Raw genomic sequence first — 8,123 nt, forward strand, 5'->3', positions numbered from 1 at the left:
TCTTATAACTTGTATTCTTAGTGATAATACGGATGATATACCGTCTCCCCAAGATTTGGATAAATCAAAAAAGAACCTCGTTATCTTTGATGATTGTGTTAATGAGAGAAACCAAACGGTAATGGACAGCTACTACACAAGAGGGAGACATTCTTCTTGTAATTGTATTTATCTTAGTCAATCGTACTTTCAACTTCCTCGTCGTTCCATCAGAAACAATGCTAATACTTTTATTTTATTCAAGTTAAATTCAATAGATATCAATAATTTTTGGAGAGATAATTGTTCTACATTATGTAGTAAAAAGAAATTTGAGGATTATATGAAGCACACGACTGAAAAATATAAATATATTGTTGTGAAACAAGATGAGATATTAAGGGATATATTTTTTGTTTTATAAACAATTACATATATAAATGACAACTATTATTATAAATCTTGTGGGTAAATCTGCTTCTGGAAAAAACTTTCATAAATCAAGGTTCTTGTGTAGTACAAATGAGAATATTGTAAATTTACTTAAAAAACACCCCGTGATACGCATTGTATCAACAACAACTAGAGCAATAAGACCTGGAGAAGTAAAAGGTGAAGATTATCACTATATTTCTGTGGAGGAACATATGCGATTGAGGAATGAAGGACAAATATTTGAGGAGGTTTCTCTTGGTACAACAAAATATTCACATTGTAAGAGTGAGTTAAAGAAACTAAAATATGGTGGTGTTGGGATATTAGAAACTAATCCAGAAGGAACGAGACAAAGTATTAAATATCTGAGCGGAGTGAAGATTTTATCATTCGGTTTTGATGTTGATGAAGAAACTCAACACAAACGTATGAAAAGCAGAGATGCAAGGATTAGTGAAGAAGAAATTACAACTCGCATTAATGTTAATAAAGAATTTGATGAAATATTTAAAGAAAAGGATTTATTTGAACACATCTACTTGAATGATGAAGAAAAGGAAAATTTCCCTGTTGATCTTTACAATTCATTAAATGATATTTTACAATAAATAAATGGATACAAAAGAAAGAGCAAGAAGATTTAAGGAACATCAAGAGTTGGTTTCAAAAGTTGTAAAACAACAGGAAGACATAAAGAAGAAACGCAGACAGAAACTAACGGGCGAAGAAGCATTTGAAAAAAAACAAGAGAAATTTTTTAAACCACTTTTAAAAACTTCCCAAGAAAAAATGAAAGATGTTTCCACAGTTCCCACAGTAGAATATACTCCTAGAAAGCTTCAAATGTTAAGAGATTTCAGTCAAATGACGGAGGAAGAATTAGAGCATATTGGAGAATTAGAACATGATGAAGGTTTATTTCAACAACTGGAAGAGATTAATCAACCCCCTGATTATATTGTGAATGCTGTTCAAAACAATGAATATTCAGCGGATTCAAAAACCAAAGCAGGACTCATTCCAACAGAACAACCAGCAATATTTCATCTTGTTCAAGAAAAGGTATTGATATTTAATGATGAATTAAGGTTCTTAAGTTCTGCTCAACCCCCTGTTAAACTAACTCCGAGATTAATGTTTCTTCTCACAAAAGATGGAAGACAAGGTTCAACTGTGAGGGATGAATCAAAGTATATTGATAAACCATTGGATATGGAAAATAATTATGATAGAGTATATATTGATTTGCTGAACACTCTAAATTATAAGGTTATTCTTTCTGGTAAAAGTAGGAAGAATGAGAAGGAGAAACACATTATTCAGGCTTTAAGTATCCTTGGTTCAGGTATTAGTTTTCTTCCAAATGACCCATCGCAATTAGTTAATAGACTGTTATTGTTGTTCGGCAGTAAGAAGGCTGGAAATAACAATTGTTTTAATGAAGCATCAGCCATTTTAGACCAGTTGATGAACATGAAAATAATTAATAAATCTCAATATAAAGACATTTTATCTCATATTAAATAAGATGAGAAGCACAATCCTGAGTTTTAATTTCACAACAAGCGACCACACATCTTCATTCCCATACCCACTACAACTTGACACAACAAAAGAATATGAGGCATCTTTATTGTCCATGGAGACTTATAATACCTTATTTAATATAACCGAGAAAAATGACAAGTTTAGTTATAATCCGGGAAGTGGATACAAAACGATAACAGTCTCAATTCGGAGCATACGAGATTTCTCAAATATCTTCCGAAATTGCTCGTCTTATGAAAGAACAGGGTGATGAACCAAAAAATATTGTTATAAACATTCAAAAACATACTTCAAAATCAACGATTAAAGTTAAAAATAACTACAAGGTTGATTTCACAATTGATAATTCATTTAGAGAGTTATTAGGTTTCTCCTCAAAAAAGATTGAAACTAATGGGACGTTTTACAGTGATAATGTCATTCAAATATCCTCAGGAATAAATTCGGTGTTAATTCACTGTGATTTGATTGATGGTGCTTATAATGATGGATTAAAAACAAATACAATATTTTCATTCAGCGCATACTCAACCCCAATTGGTTATAAATTCAATATGGAGCCTAAAAATTTGGTTTATCTACCTGTGTCAGGAAAAACCATACACAGAGTAAATTTTAGGATAACCGACCAAGATAATCGTGTGATCTCTTTTAATGGAGAAGTTATATCCATCAGAATTCACCTACGTGAAGTTTTTCAATAAATAAATACGATGGTTATTGTGAGGAAGCACGAGTTGGGAAAATATAAAATAATTACAGGAGATGGGATGTTCCTTTCGCCGTACTACAAGGGTGAAGGTATGTATCTTGGTAGAGGATACTATAAACCTAAGAGACAAAGGGGTGTCGGACATCAATTTAGAGGAGATGGGATAATTGATACTCTCATGGGTATTGGTTCAACTATTCTTAAACATAAAGACCTAATTGGTTCAACTGCTTCTGCTGTGGGAAATGTAGCAGGTGCTGTAAAGAGTATAAAAGATGCTCAGAAAGAATCTCATAAATTACAAGCAATAAAAGAAATTAAGAAAGGTAAAACTCAGTTGTCCCCCCAAGAACGACAGAAAATAATTCAAATACTTGGATCAGGGTTTCAAAAGTTTTAACATCTTTTTTCCTAAATAAATACAAGTATGGAAGTAATTGATAGTATCTATGATTTGGATGATACTATTATTATCTCAAACTCCACTAAAAAAGAAGATTACTTCAAGGTAAATGCAATAACTGGAACAGACTGGAATACAAATGGTACAAAAAGTTTTGAAATAAATAATCAACAAACCTATTTGGATCTCTCTGAAAGTTTCTTGTTGTGTAAATTTAAATTCACTAAGGCTGGGAATAACACAAACGCTACACTTGTAAATGATTTCTTCTGGAAAATGTTTGATAGTGTGCGATTGTATATTGGAACACAAGAAGTTGAAGCGGTTGATTATGTCTCTGCTGTATCTGAAATGATGAAATTTACACTCTATACATTCAGTGATAGAATGGGAAAGGGGTCTGTCGAAATAGTTTTATATTAGTTTTACTAATAGTTTAACCAAAGAAGAAAAAGTTTTATTAGCAGAAAATAGTTTTACTGTGGCAGTTCCTCTTAAAGGTATATTTGGATTTTGTGATTATGATAAAGTTCTGTATGGTCTTAAAATTAGATTTCAACTACAAAGGAATGATAATGAAAATAGATTGCTTTTTGGTGTTGGTAATGCTTTTGGTGATCAGAATAAATTTGTAATTGAGGAGATGAGTTGGTATATCAGTGAATATACTCCTAATCTTAAAACAGAAGAGATGTTGAATCGAAGACTTAACTCAAAAAAACCACTCAGTGTATCATACCTCAAAAGAAGATGTCAACACGTTAAACTCAATCAAACTACTTACACGTGGAATTTGGGTGTTCTGGAAGGAAAGCCACGATATCTGTGGATGATTTTTAAAAAGCCAGATGGTGATACTGCGACTGATAAGAATAATGCATTGAGTGATAATGCTAAGGTGAAACAACTTCGCGTTTCTCTAGATGGAACATTTTATCCACGAGATAGATTGGAAATTAATTGGGAAAAAATGATTTTGCTGAAGCATACAAGTCTTACCAAAAGGTGTGTGAAAGTAATGGAAATAAAGAACCTATTTTGGATATGACAGCATTTAAAAGTTTGTATACAATCTATACGTTTGACCTGAGCGCTCAAAAAGAAACTATAAAGTCTAATCGAGTGGATACTTCCCTATACATTGAAAGAGGAGAGAGTGAAGAAGTTGATACATATTGTTTGCTTTTGGAAGAAACAGAATTGCAGATTAATACAGATAATGGTGTGATGATTAGTCTCACATAATTTTTTGTTAAATAAATGAGTGGCAAAGTACCAACTGGGGTATATGTTAATCAAATCAATCTTCATAAACTATCATCTTGTGTTCAAAATCAAAAGCCTTGTACGATTAACGTTAATACAATTCAGAGAAAAGGAGCAGTAAGAATTGATGTTTTGCTCACAAGAGAACAGGTTAAAATCTTGAATGACACTGGCTCACTTAAAATTAAAATGACAAAACCAATGTTGAAAAAAATATTCAATAAGAGAGACGAGTGGAGGATTTCTCCCATTTCTAATTCCTTTATTTGCTGGTTTAAGTGCGGTTGGAGCATTGACGGGTGGTATTTCAACAGCGGTCAAAACTGCCAACGAAAGGAAGGCTCAACTCCAGGCTCAAAAAGAATTGGAAAGACATAACAAAGAGTTGGAGAAACAAATTAGTGGAAGTGGTGTAATTGTAGATTTTGCTGAAAAACTTGAAGGTCTGCCTGATAAAGCGAGATTGTTAGTTGGAGATATGCTTTCTTCTATAGCACAAGCAGGTGTAAAATTAACGAAAAGAGGTAATGGATTATATCTTTCTAATAAATAAATGAGCATTGATGAGTGGTTGAAAGAATTTGGAAAGAATACAACATCAAATTTACAACTTGTCAAATATTGTAAGAAATTAAAAATTCATAATGTGGTTATTTGTATGAGAGATGAATTAACAAATGTGTCGAAACATACAAAGAATATTATTATGAACTTAGAAGATAATGATGGGAACGGTTCTCATTGGGTTTGTATTTTTAATAGTCAAGACAAATATTATTTTGATAGTTTTGGTCTTCCACCACCTGTTGAAGTCATAAAATTCTTACAGAATGGTGTTTATCAAACATTTCAAGTCCAAGAATTAAATTCCAAGTGTTGTGGTCAATTATGTCTATATGTGTTATTTCAACTCAACAAAAATAAAAAATTTTATGATATTATTTTTAATCTAATATAAATGACTTATGTTGGTAAAGATGGTTCTATCTTTGGTGTATCTCAAGAACTGGATATTGATTTATCAAATTATTACACAAAGGCACAGGCTGAACGACATAAATATAATATAAACAAAAATATTAACATGAAAAATGCTTATAAATTAAAAAATTATCCAAGCCCGACTGACGCGAATGACTTGGTGAGATTAAGCGATTTATCACAATATATATACTTAAATAAAACGGCTGTGTATTCTAAAGATACAGAAGTGTTGATATTATCTCCAGGTCCTACAGAATTCACAGTTCGAATTAAAATAAATTTTTATAAAGAAGGGCGTATCGTTTGTATGAGAATAGAACAATGGGGGTATGATATGAATGATTTAGGGTATAATTGGTCATTTAAAATTAACCTCGAAGACCTGGAACAATTAAATCAGTCTCGTAAGGAAGAATATTATCCACTTGGTATCGAGAATGAGTTTTGTGGAGCCACGATTAGTAAACAACAAATAAAAAGAATTTAATAAGGGTAAATATAATAATGGTTTTGCCCTTGTTTATCTCATGAAAACAGAAAAAACAGGATTATATATAATAAGTAAGGAAATACAAAATGATTTAACTATGGGAAGATGGGGAGGTGTTTCGTGCCATAATATTATTCTAACATATATTTCTAATACATAAATGACAGCAAGAAGGCTTCAAGAAAATTATCATTTCTGTGTTCAAGCATACCTTCAAGAAAAGGGTATTCGGTATTTTAATAAATATGTTCTACAACATAAGAATGAGGTATTTTCAATAAAAGATTGGCATTATGCTGATGTTGATAAACCGACAACTTTAGATTTAATTAGAATGTTAAATAATGAAAAAATTATAAGGTTAAGAAAAGGTAAGGCTCTTTTAGAAATTCAAAAGAAATTTTATTGGTTTCCTGTTGTAAAAAAATTATTTTGGATACAGGAATAACAAGAAATCCTGATGAATATATGTATAATATTCTATGGGGTGTAAACGATTCAAGTATAGTAAGGGATGAGGAAGGAGTTGAAGAAGAGAGGGAAGAGGAGGAAAAGGAGAAGGAGGAAAGAGAGAATAGAGAGAGGGAGGAAAGAGAGAGAATGAATAAATATCAAAATATGGAAACCAGTGAGATTCAAAAAAGAATAGAGGTATTAAAGAAATTAACTTATCTCACCAGGGAGGAATACAAAGAATTAAAAAGTCTATTTGCAATACTTTCGACAAGACTATCGACATCGAGAAGACATGTATTTTAATTCAAGTTTTTTCTTAAATAAATGGAGGAGAGAGTGAAGACATTTCTAAGGATTCTTTATGTTTTAAAAATTAAGATTCAAATGTGCATGTTGGAAACTAAAAAGGTTTTTGCACTCTGCAGAAATTTTTCTCATAAATAAATGAGTTATTGTCTCAAATGTAAAAAGAAAACTAATACTAAAAATATTTCATATATTAAAAGTAAAAATAACAGGGTTATACAAAAAGGTATATGTTTGGTGTGTGGTTCAAAAAAAAATCAATTTATCTCCAAACACAAACTCGGAGGAGATATACAAAAGTTTTTATCAGGAAGTAAATTTACAACTACTGGAATACCAGGGGAATTACATCTTCCAGGTTATTCTTTCTGTGGTCCAGGCACAAACTTAGATAAAAGATTAGATGAGGCAGACAATCCTAAATCCTGGAGTAAACCAATCAATAGAGTTGATGAAGTGTGCATGAGACACGATATTGATTATGGGAATACCACAACGTTGGAAGAAAAGCATGAAGCCGATAGAGAAATGTTGTATAATTTGTCTCTGATACAAAATCCAACCTTGAGAGAAAAAGTTGATGGGTTCATCGTGAAGAAGATGATTAGTGCTAAATTGAAACTTGGACTTGGAAATTCAAAAAACTTATAGGCTCTAATGATGCTATTAAGACTGAAGAGCAATTAGCTGATGAATTACATAAACCAATATTCACAAAGTTTCAGAGAAGGAAAGTTTATTCCAAGGAAGTTGATTATATCTGGTCTGCTGATTTGATTGAACTCAATAATGATAAGGGGTACAAGTATGCTTTAACCGTTATTGATTTGAGGAGTAGATATGCGTGGGTTGTCCCTTTAAAAAACAAAACAGGTAATACTCTTATGTTAGCTTTTCAACAGATATTTAATAAAAGTAAGAGAAAACCTAAGAAATTGTGGACTGATGAGGGTAGAGAGTTTTATAACAAGACATTTATGAATTTTCTAAAAAATAACAGTATTACATTATACAGTACCTTTAATGAAGGGAAGGCAGTTGTTGTTGAACGTTTTAATCGTACCTTAAAAGAGAGACTATATAAAAAATTCACACAACTCGGTTCACAACAATGGTTATCTTTTATTCAGGATATTGTGGATAAGTATAATGACACGATTCACACGTCAACGAATATGAAGCCATCAGAAACATTTACAAAATTAAAATATGAAAAAGATATTAATGTCAGAAAACCTAAGTTCAAAGTTGGTGATATCGTAAGAATATATAGGTGGAAATCTCATTTTGAAAAGGGTTTTACTGAACGATGGACGAAAGAACTTTTTAAAATTGTTGATGTAATAGATACAGTTCCTTGGACTTATAAAATATATGATTTGGAAGGGGAAGAGATTTTAGGTTCATTTTATTCACAGGAATTACAAAAGACAAAACTAAGCAGATAATACACCTTTGTGGACACTCGAGGGCCAAGTCCGAGGTGTATAACAGTATATAATGTGTGTCAAGGGGGACGTTCTTAGATCTGTGAACCCCAAACA

The 8,123-nt window shown here is 31.6% G+C and overlaps 1 protein-coding gene and 1 long non-coding RNA gene across 12 annotated transcripts in view; one reads left to right on the forward strand and one right to left on the reverse strand.

Annotated features, from left to right (window-relative positions):
- Window positions 1-8,123, forward strand: part of LTA4H (leukotriene A4 hydrolase) — a 388,232-nt gene that overhangs the window by 234,026 nt on the left and 146,083 nt on the right. The window lies entirely within an intron of this gene.
- The window catches only part of LOC147020208 (uncharacterized), a 3,019-nt gene continuing 2,577 nt past the window's right edge, over window positions 7,682-8,123 (reverse strand). For both annotated transcript variants that reach the window (XR_015061716.1, XR_015061717.1), the window contains one exon: window positions 7,682-8,123. This exon is cut by the window's right edge and continues 1,138 nt beyond it. This is a non-coding gene — a long non-coding RNA (uncharacterized LOC147020208).

This window comes from Eptatretus burgeri, chromosome 9 (genome assembly GCF_056783735.1).
Source record: "Eptatretus burgeri isolate ZD-2024b chromosome 9, Ebu_testis_v1, whole genome shotgun sequence".
Taxonomy (NCBI): Eukaryota; Metazoa; Chordata; class Myxini; order Myxiniformes; family Myxinidae; genus Eptatretus; species Eptatretus burgeri.